At 43.3% G+C, this 25,323-nt stretch overlaps 1 protein-coding gene across 5 annotated transcripts in view; it reads right to left on the reverse strand.

The window, feature by feature from the left end:
• ARB2A (ARB2 cotranscriptional regulator A) overlaps positions 1 to 18,891 on the reverse strand; it is a 908,279-nt gene extending 889,388 nt beyond the window's left edge. For all 5 annotated transcript variants that reach the window (XM_073624507.1, XM_073624504.1, XM_073624506.1 and 2 more), the window contains exon 1: positions 18,510 to 18,891. The gene's annotated coding sequence lies outside the window, so the exon portion shown is untranslated. The remainder of the gene's footprint in view (positions 1 to 18,509) is intronic.
• Positions 18,892 to 25,323: the final 6,432 nt, after the last annotated feature.

Genomic DNA, 25,323 nt, shown 5'->3' on the forward strand with positions numbered 1-25,323 from the left:
CCATCTCCTGCGTTCCTGTTTAAAGACTGGCTTTGCTGACATCCCTTCTGGCTCCTTATCCTGCTTGCTGTTCCTCTACTTGGATCCCTGACTTCTGGCCTGACTGATTACTTGATCTGGTTATTGAACTCTGGCTATGCTTTGACTGACTACGCTTACTCTATTTACCTTTTTATTAATAAACATGTGTGATTTTACTGTACTTCTGTCTCGGTCTGGTTCACGGTTTCTGACAGTAGGCGAAGGCCATGAATTCTGAAGATACAGTCAGTCAATCCACTTGTTAATATTTTTTCCAGATTGGATGAGCAAGATCACCGCATGGATCAGTTTGCCATGGCGTTACAAACGGTCCTGAGTCTCACAGCTCACCTGGAATCCCCCACTGTGGCTGCTCCGGTACAACCTGAGTCGCAGGTCATCCCTGCTGCTGTGCCAGTCTCTGTGCAGGCACCCTCCTCGAGTATTACCTCTATAAGAAGTAGGTCTGGTTCTGCTCCACTTCCCCAGCGATTTGGGGGCGATCCAGTCCAATGCAGAGGGTTTCTCAATCAGGTTGAGATATACTACTTCGAGATGCTGCCCCAGGCATTTCCCACGGACAGAAGCAAAGGCAGGTTTCGTGATATCTTTGCTTTCTGAGAGAGCCTTGTCTAACCCCCTATGGGAGACGCAAAAACCTGTTGTCTTGAGTTACCCTGACTTTGTGGCCTCCTTTAAAAGGGTATTTGATGTTCCCGCACGCTCCGCTTCTGCTGCAAAGTGCCTCATGTCCATCAAACAGAGTACGAGGACTGTTGCCGACTACAACATTGAATTCCGTACTCTGGCAGCAGAGGTTGCTTGGAACAATGAGGCCCTCATGGCTGCTTTTTCTCATGGTCTCTCGGATTCCCTCAAAGATGAGATAGCAGCCCGAGATATACCCACTGAGCTGGAGAGCTTGATCTCGTTTGCCATCCTCATTGACTCCAGACTCAGAGAAAGACTTTCTTTTAAGGAGCGCTTGCGGAAGCCTCCTGTACGTTTGCCTCTGAGCTTTGCAGTCCCACTCATGCCTCCCTCACCTCCCATGCCTCCTCGTACCGAGTCAATCAGTGAAGATGAACCCAGGCACTTGGGCTTCACGCGTCTCTCTGCGCATGAGAGAGCCTTTAGGAGGAGAAGGGAGAGATTGTGCCCAGGCAGGTCACTTTTTGAACTCTTGTCTTACCCGTCCTGGGAACACTCGAACCTTGAGGTCCTGTCATGGACAGACCTTAGGTGGCGTTGTGTCATCCCCAGTTATCCAGAAGGATAAGGATAAGCCCCTGTTTTCGGTCACCCTTTCTTGGGCTAGGTCATCTATCGTGATACAGACTCTAATTGACTCTGGGGCTGCAGGCCTGTTCATTGATGCTGCCTTTGTATCAAAGCACTCGATTCCACTGCAGCTGTGTGACACTCCACTTGCCATTGAGGCTCTTAAAAAGGAGACCGCTACAGCCTGCCCATGTGACTCATGAGACGGTTACGTTGTCCATTGCCGTAGGGGTGCTTCACCATGAGATAATCCAATTCCAAGTTATTACCTCACCTAAGTTTCCGGTGGTTATTGGTTATCCTTGGTTACAGAGGCACAACCCCTCTTTTGATTGGCTCCGTGCTGAGGTTCTGTCCTGGTCACCACAATGCAGTGAGACATCCTTCCGGAATATAGCCAAGGTCCTGTGACTCTCTTGACTCTCCTCCCTGCCAAAGGAGTACCGTGACTTTAGCGATGTCTTTGACAAAAGGTCAAGCCGGTAGTTTGCATCCACACCAGCCATATGATTGCGCAATTGACCTTCAACCTGGTGCCATACCCCCTCCTGGCTGGGTTTACCCTTTGTCGGTCTTGGAGGAGTATGTTGCAGATGCACTTTCGAGGTTTCATATGCAAATCCTCGTCTCCTGCTGGTGCCGGTTTCTTCTTTGTAAAGAAGAGCGGTGAACTGAAACCTTGTATTGATTAAGAATGCCTACCCGATTCTATTGATTACGGAGTTATTTGACTGCCTCAAGGGAGCAACGGTTTTCACAAAGCTTGATTTGAGAGGGGCTTACAATCTTGTGAGGATTAAGGAGGGCGACGAGTGGAAAACTGCGTTTAATACCAGAACAGGCCATTATGAGTACCTCGTAATGCCTTTCAGCCTTTGTAATGCCCCGGCACCTTTCCAGGAATTTATTAACGATGTCCTCTGAGATTTGTTGCAGTTATGTGTGGTTGTTTATCTCAATGATATCCTCATATTTTCCAAGTCCCTGGAGAGCCACCACACAGATGTCTGTCATGTGCTTCAGAAACTAAGAGAGAACAATCTCTACTGTAAACTGCAGAAGTGCGAGTTCCATCATGAACAGGTTAAATTTCTGGGCTGTCATGTCATTTCCACTGCTGGTTTTTCAATGGACCCAGAGAAACTTTCGGCAGTCCTACAGTGGCCCCGACCCATGGGGTTACGTCCTCTGCAGCGTTTCCTGGGTTTTACCAACTATTAATCGGAAGTTTTTTCGTAACTTCTCGTCTCTGGTCAAGCCCCTGACTGATATGACCGGAAAGAATGGTAACCCACAAAGTGGGTCTCCGGAGTCCATTAAGGCCTTTGAAAATCTCAAGGCTGCCTTTGTTTCTTCTCCTGTGTTGGCACATCCTGATCCTACCTTACCTTTTATCCTTGAGGTTGATGCTTCTGAGACTGGTGTTGGCGCCCTTCTGTCTCAACGTCCCACCCTTGAGAGTGCTATGCATCCTTGTGGCTACTTTTCCAAGAAATTGTCACCTGCGGAGTGCAATTACAAGATTGGTGACAGAGAGCTGTTGGCGATCATTTTGCCCTGAAAGAATGGAGACATCTCCTTGAAGGTACCACTGTGTCGCTTCTAATTCTTACTGACCATAAGAATCTCACATTCTTGTCTGAGGCTAAACGCCTCTCTCCCAGAAAGGCGCGATGGGCTCTTTTCTTGTCAAGTTTCAATTACATTGTCTCATTCTTACCCAGTACCAAGAATGTAAGGGCTGATGCCCTGTCACGACAATTTTCCTCCACTTCCAAGTTGGAGTTGGTGCCGGTTCCTGTGATTCCTCCGGATCGGATTCTGGCTACGGTTCGCACCTGTCTTATTTCTCCTTTGGGTGACAAAATTCTTGCTGCTCAGGTTGATGCTCCTCCTGAGAAACCTTGTGGACCGTTGCTTTGTCCCAGAGCGTCTCCGTACTGCCGTGCTCCAGACTTACCATTCTCCCAAGGCAGCTGGCCACCCTGGGGAGGAATCAACTCGTTTGGGCCATTTCCCAACAATTCTGGTGGCCTAGTCTATGTGCTGATGTAACTGCCTTTGTAGCTGCCTGTTCCATGTGTGCTCAGAGTAAGACTCTGCGACACCTTCCAGTGGGCCGCCTACAACCCATACCCAATGGAGAGAGAGGCCCTGGACCCACCTATCTATGGATTTCATTGTGGAGTTGCCCAACTCCCAAGGCAACACTGTTATCCCTATGGTGGTTGACCGGTTCTCAAAGATGTGTCATTGTACTCCACTTAAGAAGTTGCCTACTTCTAAGGAACTGGCTTCCATTTTTGCTCGGGAGATCTTTCGCTTACATGGGCTACCCAAGGTAATCGTCTCGGACAGGGGCAGTCAGTTTGTCTCCTGATTCTGGCGAGCCTTTTGTGCACAGTTGGGAATTCAGCTTGCTTTTTTCTCTGCGTATCACCCGCAGTCTAATGGGGCCACAGAGTGAGCCAATCAGTCCTTGGAGCAATTCCTACGTTGCTATATTTCTGACCATAACAACAGGTCAGACCTATTACCATGGGCAGAGTTTGCTCACAACAGTGCCTTGAATTCTGCCTTCCGATTGTCTCCGTTCATGGCGAATTATGGTTTCCAACCTTCCATGTTGCCTGACTCGTTTGTTCCGCAGAGTATTCCTGCGTTAGAGGAGCATCTCCATGGTCTTCGTTCCACTTGGGCACAAGTCCAGGAAGCTTTGCATCATGCTAATGATAGGTACAGACTCCATGCTAACCGCAGACGCCTGCCTGCGCCTTCCTACCAGGTTGGGGACAGGGTCTGGCTGTCATCTCGCAACCCCCGACTTCGGGTTTCCTCACTGAAGCTCACACCTCGGTTTATTGGGCCTTTCCGTATCCTTCGCAGGATTAACCCAGTGTCTTACGCGTTGGACCTTCCTTCTAGTATGCGCATCTCAAATGCGCTTCATGCCTTCTTATTGAAACCGTTGGTCTGCAACAGATTTACCACCTCAGTGCCACTTCCTCACCCTATACAGATTTCCATAGACGTTTTCCCCTCAAGCCTGGTGGTCCTCTGAGGGGGAGGGGTCATTGAGGAGGGGGTACTGTCAGGGCTGGCTCAGCCCTTCCTTCTCTGAACTGGCCGCTCAGCTGTCAGCTAACTGCCAGCTCAAATCCCTCTCCACAGTTACCCAGCTGTTCCTGATCCTGCTCATCTGACCCGCCTACTTAAAGCTGTCCAGCTCACTTCATCTCTGCCTTCGCCTTGGTCACATCATAAGAAACCATCTCCTGCGTTCCTGTTTAAAGACTGGCTTTGCTGACATCCCTTCTGGCTCCTTATCCTGCTTGCTGTTCCTCTACTTGGATCCCTGACTTCTGGCCTGGCTGACTACCCGACCCGGTTACTGGACTCTGGCCTGGCTGACTACCCGACCCGGTTACTGGACTCTGGCCTGGCTGACTACCCGACCCGGTTACTGGACTCGGACTAGTCTTACTCTATTTACCTTTTTATTTTTATTATTAAACAAGTGTGATTTTTACTGTACTTCTGTCTCAGTCTGGTTCATGGTTTCTGACACAGACACAATCCAAATATTTACCCAAAACATCACACCAATGGTTTAGCCAATGAGGTAGGGCTGACCCATGGCTAATCCCATCCACCTGGATGACTCAGATGTCACTTTGCAGACCAGCCTTGCCGACTTCAAGCTAACTGCAGACAATACACATTAGCATAAGCATAAAACACAGCAAACCTTCAAACAATTGCAGAAGACCTAATTACAATTAACAATACAAACAGTGATCTCCCCCCTCCTCAGCCTACTAGGCAACAGACTATAGCAGGAGTCCCCAGTAGAAGACTGTCTATTTCCTGGGAGATAGTGTGGATAAATATTACTGTTCCATTTTAAGCAATCCAAGCCACATTAACGTCCATTTTTTTTTTTTGGTCACCCTGTGCCCCTAATAGTCGCAGGTTGAATTAGACATTGGAGGTGCACGGAGAGCTGAAGAAAGGGTTTCCCAACCTCTCCAAGGGATTCTGATTCCACCAGCCCACCGCCTAAAGTGACTCCTGTCAAAGGCTTCCCACAAGGTTCTGTTCTAGGACCTCTCCTATTCTCAATCTACACCTCCTGCATAAGAGCTGGGGGAGAAGAAGAAACAGTAGACTGAGGGGAGGGAAATTGGTATGTCTGATCATTGGAGGAGAAAAGGATGAGTTCCAAGTACAGTTAGAGAACTGACCATGGTGTGTTGTGTTCTCCTGCTTCATGTGGTCAGTTTTTAATAGGAAAGCAGAGGAACTAACATGAACACCAGGAATTTCACACAAAGGAAGCAATACAAAGACAACAGGATATTTTTCATACGTGGTATACCAGTCACATATCAGGAATATAAATTGCTGGGTTTACATGCCCTACATTAAATAGCAACTGCAGTCTGCTCACATAATTTGTAATAAAAACCATCTTTGCCATTCTGAAGCTTCCCTCCAACCACTTTGCATATAATTTTATATATGAATATAACATATAATTATATATTAAATTTCCCTCCACTAAGTCTGGTTGCAGCCATTTTAACTGTGGGCAGCTGAAGCTGCTGCCTGTTTACTTCCTGGATTTACACAGACACACTCACACCACTGCTTGCCTGCACATTTATCCTCTCTCAATGAATACACATGGATCTCTGAAGTCTCCATCTTCTCCCTCATCCAGCCCCCTCCAAAAATTTTAAGACAGAGCTGCCAGCTCCAAAACCCTCCTGGCTGAGGTGATCATAATTGGAAGCACACTTTCTGAAATAGGCTCGAAAGCAGGACCCCATGTAATGGAACAAAGAGGGAATACTGAAATCACAGAAACCACCAGTTTAAGTTCCCAAGGAATGATTTCAGTGTACTAAAAAAAGGAAAATAAAAAAGCACACGCACATAGAATGAAAAGTCAGGGCTTCAGGTTAAAACTGACACCATTCAAACCATTGACAAAAAAGGCTTGAAATGTGCTGCTCTACAACCATAAAGAAGAGGGCTTACAAGCACTTAGTATGGCAAATATGACGGTCTTGGAGAGACCTTGCTCTTAGAACCTGGGCTCAGAAACAGAATCGAAGGTCTGTCCTTATGACATAAGATCTAACCAGAAAAGAAAAGCCTGCAAAAATATGAACTAGGTCGTTGTACCAAAGCCTTTTTGTCCAGCCTAAAGCTTCAAAATCCCTTCAACTTGATCCTCCATAGCAGGCATAAAGATGATGGCATCCCTGGGACAACCAGAGCATATACTGCATCTGCCAGAAGATCTCCTGCTCTTTCTATGAACCTGGGAATGTTAGTAGTGACATGATGCCAATTCACATTCAATGTGCTACACCATAGACAGGTCTGATAGACCACCACCTGATGATCACTACCCCCGCTCGAGCAACTATCGACTTTAAGCATGCCTGACATTTTTCCACTAATGCTAAACTAATGCTAAACGCTAAAAGAACTGCCACTCGACAGAGTTTGTGTGTTCTACCTCCTTGGTGGATTATTTACAATACTCCTGTGGTGTTAGCTAATTGTATCCTCCCGAGATGGCTTTTTAGTTGTGGGGTTAATTATAAGAGACGCAATTGTATAGTACATATCTTCAGCAGGTTCATGAATAGACTAGACTCCTCGGGCGTCCATCCCCTCTTTACAGACATGAAGCCAAGAATTACTCCCCAACCAGGCAGGCTTGCATCTGTGGGAAGGATCTTCCAGTTAAGGGGGAAGCCAGGAACAGCCCTGTGTCACCAGTGACTAAAGCCTTCACAGCGAATAGTATGTCCTTCTACAGTGCTCCAGTCTGGAAATAAGTAGAAGGGAACTGCTTTAAAAAGGACAATATCATTGGTCTAACGATTGTTTCAAACTGAAGCCAAAAGCAGTTTAAGTTTTTAGGTGGGTAGAAAAGCCTTTGTTGAACTGGAATCCATGGTCAGTTTAGAGATGCACAAAAAAATTGGCCGCCAAAACATATCGGGCGAAAATTGTGTTATCAGCATTTTGCTGATAAGAGAAAAGTGTGCCGATAATGGCGCCAAAAACGCATGCGATTTTGCTTCGATTGTACCACAAATTTGCACGCTTTTGCCACAAATTTGCACCGATTTTACCGTGCTTATGGTTTGCTTTTCATAGGTCACGTGACTCAAAAAATGCATCAAAAACGTAACACGGGTGCTGTAACAAAGCCCCGCCTCCTCCTCATCTGTGATAGACAGAACACTGATACAGTTTCCCAGAACTGTATAAGTGTTCCTCCATCATGGACGAGGAGGGTGCGGGGCTGTGTTACAATGGAGGGCCGAACAGACTGCATAACACAGCGGGAGACACACTCCGTCTTACTAATGAAAGTACAGCTCACTTGAGTATAAGCCGAGGGGGGGGGGGGATTTCAGCCTAAAAAAAAAAATGGGCTGAAAAACTCGGCTTATGCTCGAGTATATACGGTACTTTCTTGAAGCAACATTGAGCTGAAAAACTTGGCTTATGCTCGAGTATATACGGTACTTTCTTGAAGCAACATTAGTACCACATGAATTTTGTCCAGTTGCTTGCACTTTGCAGCGTTTAACCATTTAAGCTTAAAGCTGGCCATACACCTATAGATTATCTGCAGATTTTCTATGGTTAGATGAAAAAATGCAACAGATTTCTCCAATGTATGCTAAACTGTGTGGATGGAGGAATCTCCTACTGGACCAAGCTTCAGTATCTTGCTAGTCGGCCCCGCTGGCTCTCAACCTAAACAATGCCTGCACCCAATCAGAATGTTCAGGTATTGTGAGAGCCAGCGGGGCCGACTAGCAAGATATGGAAGCTTGGGCTAGTGGGAGATTCTTCCTTCCACACAGTTAGATGGAGGAATCTGTTCCACTTTTTCCATCTGACCATAAAAAAAAATCTGCAGATAATCTATAGGTGTATGGCCAGTCTTAGAGTTTTTCCTTTTCTCTGGAGGTCCAAGAGATTGTCAATAGGTTTTCCAAAATATGTGTACAATATATATGTGCATCTTAAAAATGTAGAATATGATCAAAAAAGTTAATTTATTTCAGTAATTTAATTAAAAAAAAAAGTGAAACTCATATGTCATATAAATGAGTTACACACAGTGTTTTTTTTTTTCAAGCATTTCTTTTTTTTTATTTTGATGATTATGGCTTACAGCTAGTGAAAAGCCAAAATTCAGTATCTCGGAAAATTAGAATATTACATAAGACCAATTAAAAAAAAAAAAAAAAAAAAAAAGGGGGGGGGGAAGAGGTTTTTAATACAGAAATGTTGGCTTATTGAAAAGTATGTCCATGCACAGTATAGTATGCATTATACCAACACTTGCTCGGGGCTCCTTTTGCATGAATTACTGCATCAATGCGGCTTGGCATGGAGGTGATCAGCCTGCGGCACTGCTAAGGTGTTATGGAAGCCCAGGTTGCTTTAATAGCGGCCTTCAGCTAGTCTGTATTGTTGGGTCTGGCGTTTCTCACCTTCCTCTTGACAATACCCCACAGATTCTCTATTGTGTTGAGATCAGGCGAGGTTTCTGGACAATCAAGCACAGTAATACCATGATCATTAAACCATGTATTGGTACTTTTGGCAATGTGGGCAGGTGCCAAGTCCTGCTGGAAATTAAATCAGCTTTTCCATAAATCTGGTCAGCAGAGGGAAGCATGAAGTACTCTAGAATTTCCTGCTAGAGGGCTGCGCTGACTTTGGACTTGATAAAACACAGTGGACCAACACCAGCAGATGGCACGCCTCCCCAAATCATCACTGACTGTGGAAACTTCACACTGGACCTTGTGCAACTTGGATTCTGTGCCTTTCCACTCTTCCTCCAGACTTTGGGACCTTGACTTCCATATGAAATGCAAAATTTTCCACAGTCCTTGATGAATTGGGGAGCCATGTCATCTGCCGGTGTTGGTCCACTGTGTTTTGAATTTTGGGTTTTCACTAGCTGTAAGCCATACTCACATTTATAGTCACATTTTGATATTCATGATATTCACATTTTTTGAGATCCATCTGCACAAGCAAAATTAGATGCGCTGTCTCTCTAAACATTTCAATATTGTACCAAAGTGCTCTTGTGCATAAAAAAAAATGAGTCAATATTTTGCCAAAGTGCTCATGTGCTTAAATAAAGTCATACAGACATGCATAAATGATTATTGTGACAGACCCAACCAGGACAAGGGCTTTTTGAGGGGACTAGGGGCAAGCTTCCTACCCACTGATTATGGCCCATGGAGAAAGCAGATCATTCTCTAATGACGGACAACCACTTAAATGGACGCTAATAGCATGGTTTGGATTGCTTCTTTGAATAGAGACAATAAAGCTTCCCTTCTGGAGTAGATGGAAAGAGGTAATATTAATCTTGTACAGGTTAATAGTCAGAGGAAATATTGTGGCCCTCCGGCAGACTGGGTTGGAGAGGCTCCTTCAAATGGGGCAAAAATATTTATCAACGATATTGAAGAGAATCAAAAATGGTATTTCTGTATACCTGACAAAACCAGCTAGGTATAATCACAGTAATTACCACACTCACAAGACTCTCTCAGTACTGAGGAGATAGCTTCTTGGTGAACACAAAAAGAGATGATGCAGAGTCTAAATGTTCAAAGCTATCTGATTTAATTCTGGGCGGGTATACAACTTATATACGTTATCATTAAGCAATCATTATATGGAATAAGGGAGTGGTTAACAACAGGAGTGTACATTTCATATCATTAATACTCAAAAGCCCAACCCCTTAAACGTGGCTGACATAGCAACTATAGTAAGCATGCCATCTGCTTCCATGACTCATAGTCATGCCTTTGGTGTTCCCCTTTACACAGGAAAATGTCCAAGACCGCTCTACACCACAGAAGCTTTATATAGAAAGGTACAGAGCAAAGATGCTGCTGTAAGCTATATTTTTCTTATATGTGTGCCTTGCAAAAACTGCTACAGTCTGTCACAGTCTGAGAATACAGAACTTTAACTAACTAGCTGATTAACCCAAGTTAAAGCAAGCACACAGAAATGCCAGGAGCAAAGTCACTACAATACACACAACAATATCCCCGATACAGGAAAATACTCCATTGAAACCAAACCATGCCATGTTACCCATCATGTCAATACACCCTTAGGTTCCCGAGGGGAACCATGCCCAGGTCATGTCCTTTTCCAAAAAGGATGACCTGGCATAACGGTGTTTGAGGGGGCATTTAGGATGAACACCAGCCTTGAGCAAGTGACATTACCCACTGTCCCCGAGAATTCCCATTATCAGAACCAATGAGGCCAAGTAACACCATCCTTTGGGATCACTCAGAATCATCCATGGATGGCATGTCCTTCCATAACAAATGTACGTGCTGTTGCCCAAGGCTAGTGGCTGTCTGCTAAGAACCCGTTGGGCACCTTCAGAGAATCATGCAAAGGCAAGCTGTGAGAGTAGCCTAGCCATCTTAGTATGGGGGTCAGAGGTATGCATGAAGGCATATATAGTGTGATGTAGGGCACAATCTAAGGTGTCAAACACTGTGGAGTCCCCTCAGACTTTGAATACACATCCCCTCTATGTCTAATGAGTGTGTTATTAGTGGTATTGTCAGGTGGGTCACATATAACCTTAAGCCCCCCCCCCCCCCAAAACACAGAGGCTGGTGGATGACATGTGAACCAATACATATATAGTACAGTGCTCATGCCAGCGTCCCTCAAAACATTATCCAACAGCTGCAGAATAAAGCCATCCTACACACTGAAGTGGTCGAGCACATCCTGGGCATACTACAACAACAATCCCAATATGCCCCCGACCCTCACCCGGACCACCACACTAAACATGCAAAAATAGAAAACAATAAACATGTAATCTCAGCTGCATAGTAATTGTCCATGGAGTGAAAAAAGGGAGGAAGGGGCGTGACAGTCTATAAAAGCAAGTGGGAGTGGCATGACAGCCTTTAGGCCAAATAAAAATAGTCCCAAAGAAATACACAAAAAGAAAAGTCTCTTGGATGGCTTCTGAATGTCCATTAAATTCGCAAAAAAGGAAGGAGAAGGAAATGTCCACATTATAACTGTCATTCTCCTCAACTTTTCCCAAAACCTTTGGTTCAATTCTGTGATCATTCATATGTACAGACATGAATTTTCTACCCCAAAACTCTGCCTCTTTGTAAGGACAGGACTTGATATCCACAGACAAACTGGAACTGATGGTGTGGGCGAGACCTGGGTCTTCAGGCTGACACATCTGGATCTCTCTCATGTGGTGCTCACAGGAATTTCGTACCTCGGGTTTGCGTCATTTGGCTCCCCCTCAAGGTGTCATTCCCATGAACGTTTTCCAGCAGAAGTCCGCCTTTAGTCATCTAAGCATCTGCTATGGTATTTGAACAACAAAGATGAACACGAAAAAAAAAGCTGTAGTCATCTCTTCATCCGGATAGGGTATAAGGCAGGGTATGAATGGGGTATAGGGTAAGAATGGGGTAGGCATTTCTTCATGTGCATGGGGCTAGGGGTGAATACTCCTCATCCGACATGAATAATCACAGAACCTACCTGATCAAATTGGGCCTTAACCATTGGGGGGTATTAAAAATATTATTCTTCATTAACTCAAACATAAGTAAAGCATGCAGGAATAAAAATGTTTCTCAGCAAGGGTTTTCATTATATAGATTCAATATTTTTAACTAAACATTTTTCCAAATCCAGTATTACAGCAGAACTTCAACAACACTTAAACCCCTTTAGTTTCTTCTATTCCCGGGGCCCAAGTGGACCCGAGGGACTTAGAACAGAACATTTCACCCAAACACATATTCTGACTCAGAAGTCTCCCAACTTTGCAAATACGTCTGATCATCAGCAGCAAACAAAACATTGATGGATAAACAACATTACATCATCAACACTTCAATGACTGACACTCTGGGAATTCAAAAGGTAAATATCCAGAATAGTCATTCTGATTGCTTATTTCAAACAAATCCTTCCCATTACATTTTAGTACCTCATGGACTCAATATATGTAGCAATGTATTTCAATTCCGGTTACTCAATTTCAGTAACTCTTCAAACATTTTTTTCAAACTTCACCCTTCTGTTACCAGCGTGGGCCTAAACACAGTGTGAGACAACTTGTTTTGTACATTTTAAACACACACTTAAAATACTTTACTAATCAAAATGATACCCTGTGCGTTCATTAAACACAATACAACCACTTTCTCATTCCACATTCATTTGGCCAATCCATTCACTCTACATTTTTTCATATTTTCCCTTCGAACACCTTTAAACACCTTTTAAAACCTTAATATTTTTCCCTAGTGCACAGGATTACCAAACCCTAAATCACTTCCTCTTTTTTTACCAACCACAATTCATCTGGCATAGCGCCTGGAATACATAACTTCCCTTTATTTTTTCATAGCATGGATTTCTACTTTTTAAACCTTCATATTCTTAAACTTGTATTAACCAAAAAAATCAACTTATACAACTTATATACGTTATCATTAATCAATCATTGTATGGATTAAGAGAGTGGTTAACAACAGGGGTGTTAACCAAGGGGAACACTTCTGTTCAGTGGGCTTTGTTATGTGTTTATTGTTAAGTAGGTTTAAACCCATTGACAAAATAGGGGAAATTCGATGATGCAGACATGGTATAAATACACAAAACCACACGGTACATGTGAGTTTGTGCGTTTACTATTCATTTCCACATGTCTGCCTAATGTGTATGACACCATAGAAATGCAACATCAAGATAACAGCTTCACTTGAACAGCCACAAAGTTCTCTGAAAGCCCACCTGCGAAGACGCCCTTACTGCTGCAGGAACAGAACGCCGCTTATTGTATGTAGCAAATGCAACTACAGTAGATTGGGCCAAGCTGTGTGTGCCGTAATCTATTACTTAAAGTGGAACTAAACCCTCCTCTACTTTACAGCCAAGGAAGCTTCCATCTTAGCCTCTGTTTGATCTTCAGTTGATAATGCTGCACATGCAATTATCTATGACACCAGCCATTTAATGGTTTCACAGTTCAGTTGAACACAGCACTACTTGAATGTAACAGTTTTGGGAAGCAGTTATAGTGGAAATAAGCTCTCAGAAATACTCATCTCCACCTTCCGGCAGTTACATCCCTCACCAGGTACTCATCTTCTCCCTAGCTACTTCTGGCTGCTGGATTTTTGGCCTCTTGATTGGCTGTTGGTGGAATGACATCAACCCCGTGCTTGTGTGCAAAGTAACGTGCCCGCACGTTACTTTGAATTTGCCGCCATGTATGCGAGCCTGCCGCAATCTCCGTGAGTCGGGTCGTGGGTCCCGCTGACTCGATTGCCGCGGGGATACCTGCGATCGCCTCACAGAGAGGACGAACGGGGAGATGCCGTTGTAAACAGCATCCCCCGTTCTGCCTAGTGACAGTGTCACTGTTCTCTGCTCCCTGTTATCAGAGCAGAGATCAGTGTAGTGTCACACACAGCCCATCTCCCCTACAGTTAAAATCACTCCCCTAGGACATACTTAATCCCTCCCCGCTTCCTAGTGGTTAACCCCTTCACTGCCATTTACACAGGAATCAGTGCATTTTTATAGCACTGATTGCTGTATAAATGACAATGGCCCCAAAAATGTGTCAAAAATGTCCGATGTGTCCGTCATAATGTCGCAGTCCCGATAAAAATCGCTGATCGCCGCCATTACTAGTAAAAAAAAAAAAAAAAAAAAATTATTAATAAAAAAGCCATAAAACTATCCCCTATTTTGTAAACGCTATAACTTTTACGCAAACCAATCAATAAACGCTTATTGCAATTTTTTTTTACCAAAAATATGTAGAAGAATACGAATCGGCCTAAACTGAGGAAAAAAAATGTTTTTTTTATATATTTTTTGGGGATATTTATAATAGCAAAAAGTAAAAAATAATATGATTTTTTCAAAATTGCTGCTCTTATTTTGTTTATAGTGCAAAAAATAAATTAAAAAAAAATATATATATCGCAGAGGTGATCAAATACCACCAAAAGAAAGCTCTATTTGTGGGAAAAAAGGACGTCAATTTTGTTTTGGAGCCACGTTGCACGACCGCACAATTGTCAGTTAAAGTGACGCAGTGCCGAATCGCAAAAAGTGCTCTGGTCAGGAAGGGGGTAAATCCTTCAGGGGCTGAAGTGGTTAATACTTAAAGGCATAGTTCACCATTACAAAAAGAACTGTCTATGCAAATAAGGGGCATCTGTAAATAAGAAAAACTGTGCAGCTTTGACCAAAGCTGAAGAATCCTGCTATAGGTGTAGGCCATTTACTTACCTCATGAAGCCTGAAAAGGATGCTACCAGGATGTTGCAAAGGAGAATAGAGGCCTTGCTGTTATTGTTCACCTCCACCATCAACAAAGTGAGCTCTTTCTGTGAGTCAACCCCCCTCTCTCCCCTGATGCAGTAGCTCTGAGCTCATAGTTTGATGGTAATTATGAACAGTAACAGCTGAGCCTCTCTTAGCAATATCCTGGGAGTTTTCCATTTAGGCTTCATGGGGTACGTAAATGGCCTACACCAATAGCAAGGGCATTATTCAACTTTGGTCGAAGCTGTACAGTTTGATTTTATCTACAGACACCCCTTATCTGTATGGGCAGTTTTTTGGTAAAGGAACCCTTTAAAGCAGAGTTAAGCTTTCCTTTCCCTCAACAGTCCTTGTCCCTCTCCAGAGCTTGTATCCTCCTCTGAGTGCTGGTCTTTGGGCCTATTCATTGGCCAATGTGGGATGACTTAACACTTGTGTATGCACAGGAGTCAGTCATGCTGACATGCGGGGACCATACCAGTGACGTAAGCTGTGCATGAGCAGCTCAGTTTAAATGCCGAAGGTATATTTTATTGCAGAAGACACGTGTCAAAAAAAAAAAAAACTTGCCTGCTTGCAGTTTATTACAGTGGAACTTTAGTTCCACTTTAAATCAATAGGTTTAGTTCCACTTTCAGGTATAAAGGCAGGAAAAGAAGAGGAAGACGGCACTCCTGATAAGCGAAAGGAATCTTCTGTGTTTTATTAAAATATGTGGAATATAAAACAGCAAAGCTCCAGGCAGGGAACAGCAGTTAACGCGTTTCATAACATGATTAAGCGCAGATTGTGTGAAACACGTTAACTGCTGTTTCCTACTTAGAGCTGTGTTGATATTTTATATGCCACATTTTTGAATAAAGAACACAAGTACAAATTCGCTTATCAGGAATGCCGCCATCTCCCCTTTCTTTTCCTTCATTGTTGGCAGTTGCAGACTGGACTGGCACCCAGAGACACAGTGGAGGTATAGATTTTCAGTAGTCCTGTCTGGAGCGGTGAGCACCAGCTTTTTTTTTTACTATAACTAAAGCAAAACTTTTTTTTTTTATTTGGACAGAGTGGAGTGGAATTAGAACCCCTGTCAGGTTTTTACTGCGGTCTGTGCTTCAGGGTGTCCAAACTACGGCCCTCCAGCTGTTGCGGAACTACACTTCCCATGAGGCATTGTAAAACTCTGACATTCACAGACATGACTAGGCATGATGGGAGTTGTAGTTCCTGAACAACTGGAGGGCCATAGTTTGGACACCACTGTGGGAGATTCACCCCCTCTATTTGTCCTGTTGATCATTATCATTGAAAGCGAAAGTAAAAGAAAATCCCAAATTTTGGGTTGTTCCCAGAAAAGTAGGGAAAATCTTTCAACAGTTAAACTAGTTCTGGTGACCTGAGGAAGCCCCCAAGGGATTCCTTTAATTTGCAGGGATTTCCCCTCACTTCCTGTTTTGGACAGGAAGTAAACACAAATTTCCCCCATTGGGACACAGATGGCAAAAAAAAAAAAAAAAAAAAAATGAAAATGGGTTATAACCTTCCCATATTCTATCCAAATTGGAAAAAAAAAAGTTTTGTCTTTAGTTCAGCTTTAAAGCTAAATTAACCACTTACCGACCGCCCAACGTCGCTACTTTGAGGTAAAGTACCAGGGTTATAGCAGCAGACAGCTGCCATAACCCCGGTATTTTCTGAAACAGCGGGTGGTTGGCTTTCAGATAAAAGTGGTCTCCGCGGCGGGTTCGCCAGGAGATCACTTTAATCAGCGGCAGGAGAGGTCCCCCCCGCCGCGTTACGGTCACCTCCGCCACTTACCGGAGTTGTTGGACGCGGCGGAGATGATCAGATCTGCTCCCCTGAGAGGCTGGATGCCGAGTGAGGGACAGATGGTCCCCACTCAGCTCCATACCATTGGATGGCGGAAGTGATGTGTAAAAGTGAGATCTTAGGTCTTTTTGAACCTGGATCTCACATTAAAGAGGTCCTGTAATTTTTTTTTCTATTACAAGAGATGTTTACATTCCTTGTAATAGGAATAAAAGCGATCCAAATTTTTTTTTTAAATGGACAGTGTAAAAATAAAAAGTCAAACAAATATTAAAAAAAAAAAATGTCAAACGTCACTTCCGCACAATGGTCTTAAAGGGGAAAAAATGTATTGCATTTAAGTGTAAAAGTGAGATCTTAGGTCTTTTTGAACCTGGATCTCACATTAAAGAGGTCCTGTAATTACATTCCTTGTAATAGGAATAAAAGCGATCCAAATTTTTTTTTTAAATGGACAGTGTAAAAATAAAAAGTCAAACAAATATTAAAAAAAAAAAATGTCAAACGTCACTTCCGCACAATGGTCTTAAAGGGGAAAAAATGTATTGCATTTAAGTGTAAAAGTGAGATCTTAGGTCTTTTTGAACCTGGATCTCACATTAAAGAGGTCCTGTAATTTTTTTTTCTATTACAAGAGATGTTTACATTCCTTGTAATAGGAATAAAAGCGATCCAAATTTTTTTTTTAAATGGACAGTGTAAAAATAAAAAGTCAAACAAATATTAAAAAAAAAAAATTAAAGTGCCCTGTCCCGCCGAGTTAAAAGGATTTTAACTTGTAAACACAAAAAAGAGGCTCGGTCCAGAAGTGGTTAAAATGTTTTTTTTTAGGTTTAAAAATAACAAACATGTTATACTTACCTGCTCTGTGTAGTGGTTTTGCACCGAATTGCCCAGATACTCCTCTTCCCGAGTCCTACACTGGCACTCCTGGCCCCTCCCTCTTTTCGAGTGCCCCCACAGCAAGCAACTTGCTATGGGGGCACCCAAGCCGCTGCTCTATGTGTCCAGTCAGTCATAGAGCCATGGCTTGCCCCCTCCCCCCTCTCTCTCCTCATTGACTCACTAACTTTGATTGATAGCAGTGGGAGCTAATGGCGCCCATTGCTGGGTCTCAGCATATCAGGAGAGAGAGTCCCGGGCAGCCGAGGCTCTCACGCAACGTCGCTGGATAGTGATGGTGCTCAGTTAAGTATTGGGGGGGGGGGGGCTGAGGCTCATAGAAAGTTTTTTTTATCTTAAAGCGGAGTTTTACCCATTTACAAAAAGTGTAGCTGCTGACTTTTAATAATGGGACACTCACCGGAGGCCTTGGAGGAAGTGGGAGCTGGATGCCTCTAAAAAGAGGGTCCCCCCCCCCCCCCGACATGCCAAAATGTGGCATGTCAGGGGGTCACCAACACTTAAAGCGGAAGTTCCATTTTTGGGTGGAACTCCGCTTTAATGCACAGAACGCATTAGAATAAAAACCTTCTGCCTTTAGAACTATTTCAAGCTGCAGCACATTGGTGTGAACAAGTCAAATAGGTATGAATAGAATGTATACTTGTGATGTATGTTCATGCGTCTTACATCAGGAAACAGGACAAGTATGAGTGGAACTGAGAGGTTATATTCCAAAGTGCTACCTGATGGTTCATCCGCCCATAGGTCTATTATCACCTGGTCTCAAAGCAATGTCATGGTAGCGGGCAAACATCACCAAGTCCCCCCAAGCGCAGAGTAGACATTAAACACAAGGCTTGTATATTACACCAAAACCGCCACCAATATTCCAAAGAACCCAGTACCCCATCCCGCGCCATTGTTTGCCTCCTTCACAGCATTTGCTTTACTTCCAAATTTACAGGTGTTCCTTAAAGTGGAAATGCACCCTTTCTCCTCATGCACCTTCCCGCCATGCAATCCATGCGTATGACACGGACAGCCGTGCGCTGCACACTCACTTTGTCTCCCTTTTAAAGGGGCGTTGTGCCACTTCCACGTGCCGTCACCGCCGCCAGGACAGAATGCCAGGTAATCCAAAGGGTTAATAAAGAAGAAATACAAAATAAAAACAAAATAAAATCAAACCACCAGCTGTGCCTTGCAGGATGTGCAGAGACAGAGGATGTGGAAGTCACTGGTAGACAACTAGAAGAAGGCAATGATAAAGGTGCCAGCGTCCTGCCAGGTTTCTGCGTCCAAATCTCGAGCAATTTCCCCCAGAAAACATCAGGAAACAGCTGCCCCGTCCATCAGCTGCACAGCTTTCCTATGAAGCTCATTTGAGAGGACCCGGCCGGAAGGAAGACAGGCAGCCAGTGGACGAACGTGCGCTCCAAGCCTCGCTCTGGACCGACCGTGGCTTGTCATGATCACGTGATCCGTGCGGCTCCTTCTTTGTGATGGGACGTGGAGTTCAATGGCAGTTTCTGACTCATGGCAGCAAGCCAGTGTTGGCTGGCAGGAGCACTACAACTCCCACAATCCCCCACGGCGCCCAACGCTCATTTATAGGCTTAACCGCTGGCGAAACTTTTCAGCCCTGTAGTTTGTATAGGTACAGGGAACAACCGAGCATCGGCTACTGTTACGCTTGTTCGTTCATGGAGATAAATCATAGCGTTTGTTTACATGCTCATCAGTTTAGGTGTAATAAAATAAAGCATAGCTCCCAACTGTCCCTGATTTGAAGGAACAATGTCCCTCTTTCCGCCTCACTTTGGTCTAATCTATTTAGTTGTATATAAAATGCACTATCGTTCAAATAGTGTTCCCCAGTGCTAAACCTTTCATCCAATTTCTAAATTGCTCCATTTGTAAATTTAAAAGCCAATAAATAAAGGAATAGTAGTGGTAAAAGAAAAAAAAAATTGTGTGAGTTTAACCTGCGGACGATTTACCCCCCCCCCGCCCCCTTCATGACCAGGCCATTTTGTCCCCGCGAATAGAGCTTTCTTTTGGTGGCATTCATTTGATCATCTCTGCGTTTTTTATTTTTTGCACTATATACAAAAAAAGACCGTCAATTTTGGAAAAAAATATATTTTAATTTCTGCTATAAAACACATCCAATAAAAATGGGAAAAAGTCTGGTTTCTTCATAAAGTTAGGCCAATATGTATTCTGCTACATGTTTTTTGGTAGAAAAAAAATCCCAATAAGTGCATATTGATTGGTTTATGGCAGTGTTTCTCAACTCCAAACCTCAAGGCGCCCCAACAGGTCATGTTTTCAGGATTTCCCTCAGATGAAACCGCTGTGGTAATTACTAAGGCAGTGAAACTGATCAAATCACCTGTGCAAAATAATGAAAAACCTGAAAACATGACCTGTTGGGACGCCTTGAGGACTGGAGGTGAGAAACACTGGTTTATGCAAATGTTATAGCATCTACAAACTATGGGATATATTTAGGGAATTAAAAAAATTAATAAAACTTGTAGTCGTAATGGTAACGTTCAGCGACTTATAGTGGGACTGCAATATTGCAGAGGACATTCTGACCCTAACTGACACTTTTGACAGTTTGTGGGAACCAGTGACACTAATACAGTGTTCAATGCTAAGAATATGCACTGTCACTGTACTAAGGACACTGGCAGGGAAGGGGTTAAACATCTAGGGCAATCAAAGGGTTTAATGTGTGCCTAACCAGTGTTTTTGCGTGTACTGTGTGCTGCTATCACAAAGGGATGTGCTGGATTTTATTCCCTACTTAGCAGGGAAACAAAATCCAGCACATCCCAGCTGACAGGAAAAAGCTCTGCCTTGTTTACATAGGCAGAGCTCCATCCAGTCTGCCTCCTCATCGATCAGTGGGCGCCAGCGGGCATCCATTGGCTGTCACCAGCTGATCGGCTTCTGCTGTGACTTACTACGGAAGAATCAACACCCCCACTACCCCGAAGAGCAAAATCACATACAGTATCTCACAAAAGTGAGTACACCTCTCTCATTTTTGTAAATATTTTATTATATCTTTTCATGTGACAACACTGAAGAAATGACACTTTGCTACAATGTAAAGTAGTGGATGTACAGCTTGTATAACGGTGTAAATTTTCTGTCCTCCCAAAATAACTCAACACACAGCCATTAATGTCTAAACTGCTGGCAACAAAAGTGAGTACACCCCTAAGTGAAAATGTCCAAATTGGGCCCAATTAGCCATTTTTCCTCCCCGGTGTCATTTGACTCATTAACGTTAAAAGGTCTCAGGTGTGAACGGAGAGCAGGTGTGTTAAATTCTGTGTTATCGCTTTTCACTCTCTCATACTGGTCACTGGAAGTTCAACATGGCACCTCATGGCAAAGAACTCTCTGAGGATCTGAAAAAAATAATCGCTCTACATAAAGATGGCTATAACCGTGGCGTAAGACTAAGTCCCAGAGAGATTTCTACCAATATAAATCTGCCCTCCAAAAATACAACTCCAGCCTCCTCTCTGCCAAGCAGACCTATTTTACCACTCTCATTAGCAACTTATTATCCTGTCCCTGTCACCTCTTCTCCACCTTCAACTCTCTACTTCGTCCTCCACCGCCTCCACCCGCCAACTCACTCACTGCACAGGAGATCGCCAATCACTTCAAACAGAAGATTGATACTATTCGCGCTGAGATCTCTACTGTGCCGACACCCTCCACGCTTTACACTTCATGCCCACAGGCACAATCATTATTTCCCTCTTTCAACCCCACCACTACAGACGAAGTTGCTAAACTACTTGTTAATGTCCACCTTACCACCTGCCCTCTGGATCCTGTTCCCTCACAAATGCTACGTTCACCCTCTGGCCCTATACTACACTCTCTAACCCACATCTTCAATCGCTCCCTCTCTTCTGGCATCTTCCCTAACTCTCTAAAACATGCACTTGTCAGACCCATACTTAAAAAGCCCTCACTGGACCCATCCAATCTTAACAACCTATGCCCCATCTCCTTGCTCCCCTTCTTATCCAAACTCCTCGAACGTCTGGTCTACAACCGACTGAGCGTCCACCGCGCTGATAATGGCCTTCTCGATCCCCTTCAGTCTGGATTTCGTCCTCAACACTCCACAGAAACTGCTCTCCTAAAACTAACAAACGATCTACTAACGGCCAAAACCAATCGACACTATTCTGTACTCCTAGTCCTGGACCTCTCTGCTGCTTTTGATACGGTTGACCACCCCCTCCTCCTCAAAAAACTACACGCCTTTGGTCTCCGTGACTGTACACTTGGCTGGTTCTCCTCCTACTTATCCAACCGCACTTTTAGCGTTTCTTATAACTCTACTTCCTCCTCTCCCTGTGACACTGAAGCAGAGCATGATCCCCTCCCTTCCTGCTTCCGATTTCTGATGTCACAGAATGGGAGGTACAACCGAAGTTCCCTTTTTTTGCCCAGGGAATCCAACAAGGCCAGCATCTGTACAAGGCTTCCCAGGCGATAAAGGTGACTGACTCCCTTCCGTCACCTGTAAAAGTGATAGAGCAGCTGTATAGTGATTTTACTCTATAGGGGATCGCTGGCTGAACGAAATTATATCAATCATTGCTGCAGCTTCAGCGATGACAAAGATATCACCCTTCCCATCCAAGGACATATATATACATATGGTGAACAGGAAGAGGTTAACTGCTTGTTGAGAGGCTCACACCGATATACGTTGGCAGAATGGCTCTCCTGTGCAAACTGATGTACCTGTACGCAGAAGCAGGATAGTGCCCGCGGGTCCCGTGGACTCAATGTCCACCGGCGGCCCACGATCGTGACAAGGAGAGGCAGAACAGGGAACTGCCTATGTACACAATGCATTTCCCTGTTCTGCCTAGTAACATGACAGAGATATTCTGTTCCCTGTGATCTCTGTCATGTCAGTGGTAGCCCATCCCCCCTACAGTTAGAACATGCTGAGGGAACACACTTAACCCCTTGATCACCCCCTAGTGTTTAACCCCTTCCCTGTCAGTGTTATTTTACAGTAATAAGTGGCTATTTTCAGCTCTGATTGCTGTATAAATGTCAATGGTCCCAAAATAGTGTCAAAAGTGTCTGATCTACCCGCCGCAATGTCACAGTCCAGATAAAAATCACAGATCACCGCTGTTACTAATAAAAGAAAAAATTATTAATAAAAATGCCATGAATCCATCCCCTATTTTGTAGACACTATAACTTTTTCGCAAACCAATCAATATACACTTATTGAGATTTAAATATGTAGAAGAATACATATTGGCCTAAACCGAGGAGGCCTTTTTTTTATATATATATTTTTTTTTTCAAAATTGTCAGTCTTTTTATGTTTATAGTGCAACAAAAAAAAAAAACGCAGAGGTAATCAAATACCACCAAAAGAAAGCTCTATTTGTGGGGGAAAAAAAGGACACAAATTTCATTTGGGTACAGCATCGCATGACCGCGCAATTGTCAGTTAAAGTGACGCAGTGCCAAATTGTAAAAAGTGCTCTGTCAGGAAGGGGGTAAAATCTTCCGGGGCTGAAGAGGTTAAACCCTGTTATAGGACAAGGTTTTGTTGGCGGTGAGCCAAACTCCTGCTTTATACCTGTGGTTGATGGACTGTTCCATTTGTTTTAAACTTGGAAGTAAGCTGGTATTCATTTACCCTTTAAAAAATAAAAAACTGTTTGCATTTCAAAACATGACTGGCTAGTGACAGAAGGTTTAACCATTCCCAACTCTGTCCAAAATGGGAAAACAATGTGGCTATATATAGTTTAAGCTCATAAAATTACAAGGACTATTTTCTGTACTTGAAAAAAAGTTTCAAACCTGAAAATAGAAAACTAATGCAGCAACCATATCGAAGGATGGGTCAAGCAAATGTTCAGAGACAGGACAGGGACATAAGCAATGCAAGTTAAAAAAACGGCTCACAATATAGAAGAAAAAAATGTTGGACAGCACTTGACCCACCTGATGTTTTTGTCCCTGTAGGATGGTTGATTTTACTTTAGTGTGAGTCAGATGAGAATAAGCATATTGTTGTTGATAGCATTGAGTGTATGATATATGGAACTTTTGCAAAGGAATATGAACGTGGCTATATTGACTTTACTTCCACAGTTGTGTAGTTGTGTCACCTCTCTGCTTTTAGTCCTTTCACCAGTTACAGTAAGGGCACTTCTTTATTATCTGAACAGAAGTTGTAGATTATTTATTCCTGTGAAGAATGGAAACTTAAAGAGGTAATAACCAGTGGGGGCCCGTCCATTAGGCCTCCCCTATCCACGTCAATCAGGGTTTTTTTTTTATTCTTTTTGAAGCACGTGATTAGATCCAGAGGCAAATTAATATTTGCTATTGTTACACTGATCCTCCTCCCGGCCAATCAGGAAGCGATTGGCTGAAAGGACAGGCAATCGCCTAGAAGGAGGAGAGAGGAGACATGATGGAACACGCTGCCCGCTACCCGTAGAAGCGTTGCCCACCCGCTACTTAGATGCGGTAAGTGCGGGGCTGGATGACCGACTGCTCGCCCACGTGGGGGGGGGGGGGGGGGCGGGGTGTTGTTGCGGGTGACCTGACAGGGGGGTTGTTTGCCGCCCCCCCCCAAAAAAAAAACACCAGCCACCACTGGTAATAACTGAATTTGCTAATTTATATAGTTCTGATAGGGAACCAATGATATCTATACCGTGGACCCCTTTGGAAAGCAACAGATTACGGTTTTCAACATACAGAATTTTGTCATTAGCACATAAGATGGCTATATCTGTAAACATGGTTGGCATCCATACTAGTGGGTTAGACTAGAGCTTAGACCTCTATTTCTGAGACAAACAATTAAAGTGATAAGGGACAACTGTTATAGAGTTCAAAAGGAAGAGAAATAACACCATTTTTTTGATATGGAGGCTACTGGAGAATGACGAAGTGTCCAAGTTCAACAAAGAAGTTTCATTAGATAGAATGAAATGTCCTAGAAAAGATGCCTCTGTCTCATTGTGTTATTGTGATCTTTTAATCAGAATTTTGTTGATGTTGATTTATTTTCCATAAAGCCAATTTGATCTGGATAGACCAATGGATGGATGATAGATACAGTATAAACACTTTTGATAGCCAAAAATTATTTAATTTTGTTTTTAATCTGAGTTTAACCATCAGCTGAAAGTTATGGGATATTTACGTGCTTTGCAGGGTTGCCGAAATGAGTCTTCACCCTGGGTGAAAGAATGTCTAGCTTCACCACTGGTTTCACATAAAGTCAATGTAGGATCAAAGATGGAATCTATTGTATAAGAAATAGAAAGTGCATTTAGAGTAGAGTACATGTACATTCATGCACACCTAGATGCATGTGTCATCCAATACCTATCTAGATTAGACTGAATAGTTGTGTAAATAGTTTTAGATTCACTTAATTCATCTTGCCATGGATGAAATTTGTCCAAATCTGGAAACATTAGCATGTTAAACTTGCTTGAACATAGGAATCTAGTGCCCAGCTAGTTAAACACATGGAAAACTACTTTTTACTTGTTGATGATGCTAAAGCAGGATATGTAACTGTATTCCAGCAATGAGTATTATTAAAGCAGAGCTCCACCCACATTTTCACTCATTACCATGCAGCACTAATGTGTATTCTTAAAATTAATTGTCAATGTATTTATTTTTTTCTGTTCACTTACCTGATTTATGCCTATATCTAAGACACTTCACAAAGTAAGAAAACAATGCTGCACAGATATAAAACTGGGCATAGTTTACAGCATACCTTTGTTACATTGCATGAGGCATGAGTATTCTAGGGGTATT

Source organism: Aquarana catesbeiana, linkage group LG01 (genome assembly GCF_042186555.1).
Source record: "Aquarana catesbeiana isolate 2022-GZ linkage group LG01, ASM4218655v1, whole genome shotgun sequence".
Taxonomy (NCBI): domain Eukaryota; kingdom Metazoa; phylum Chordata; class Amphibia; order Anura; family Ranidae; genus Aquarana; species Aquarana catesbeiana.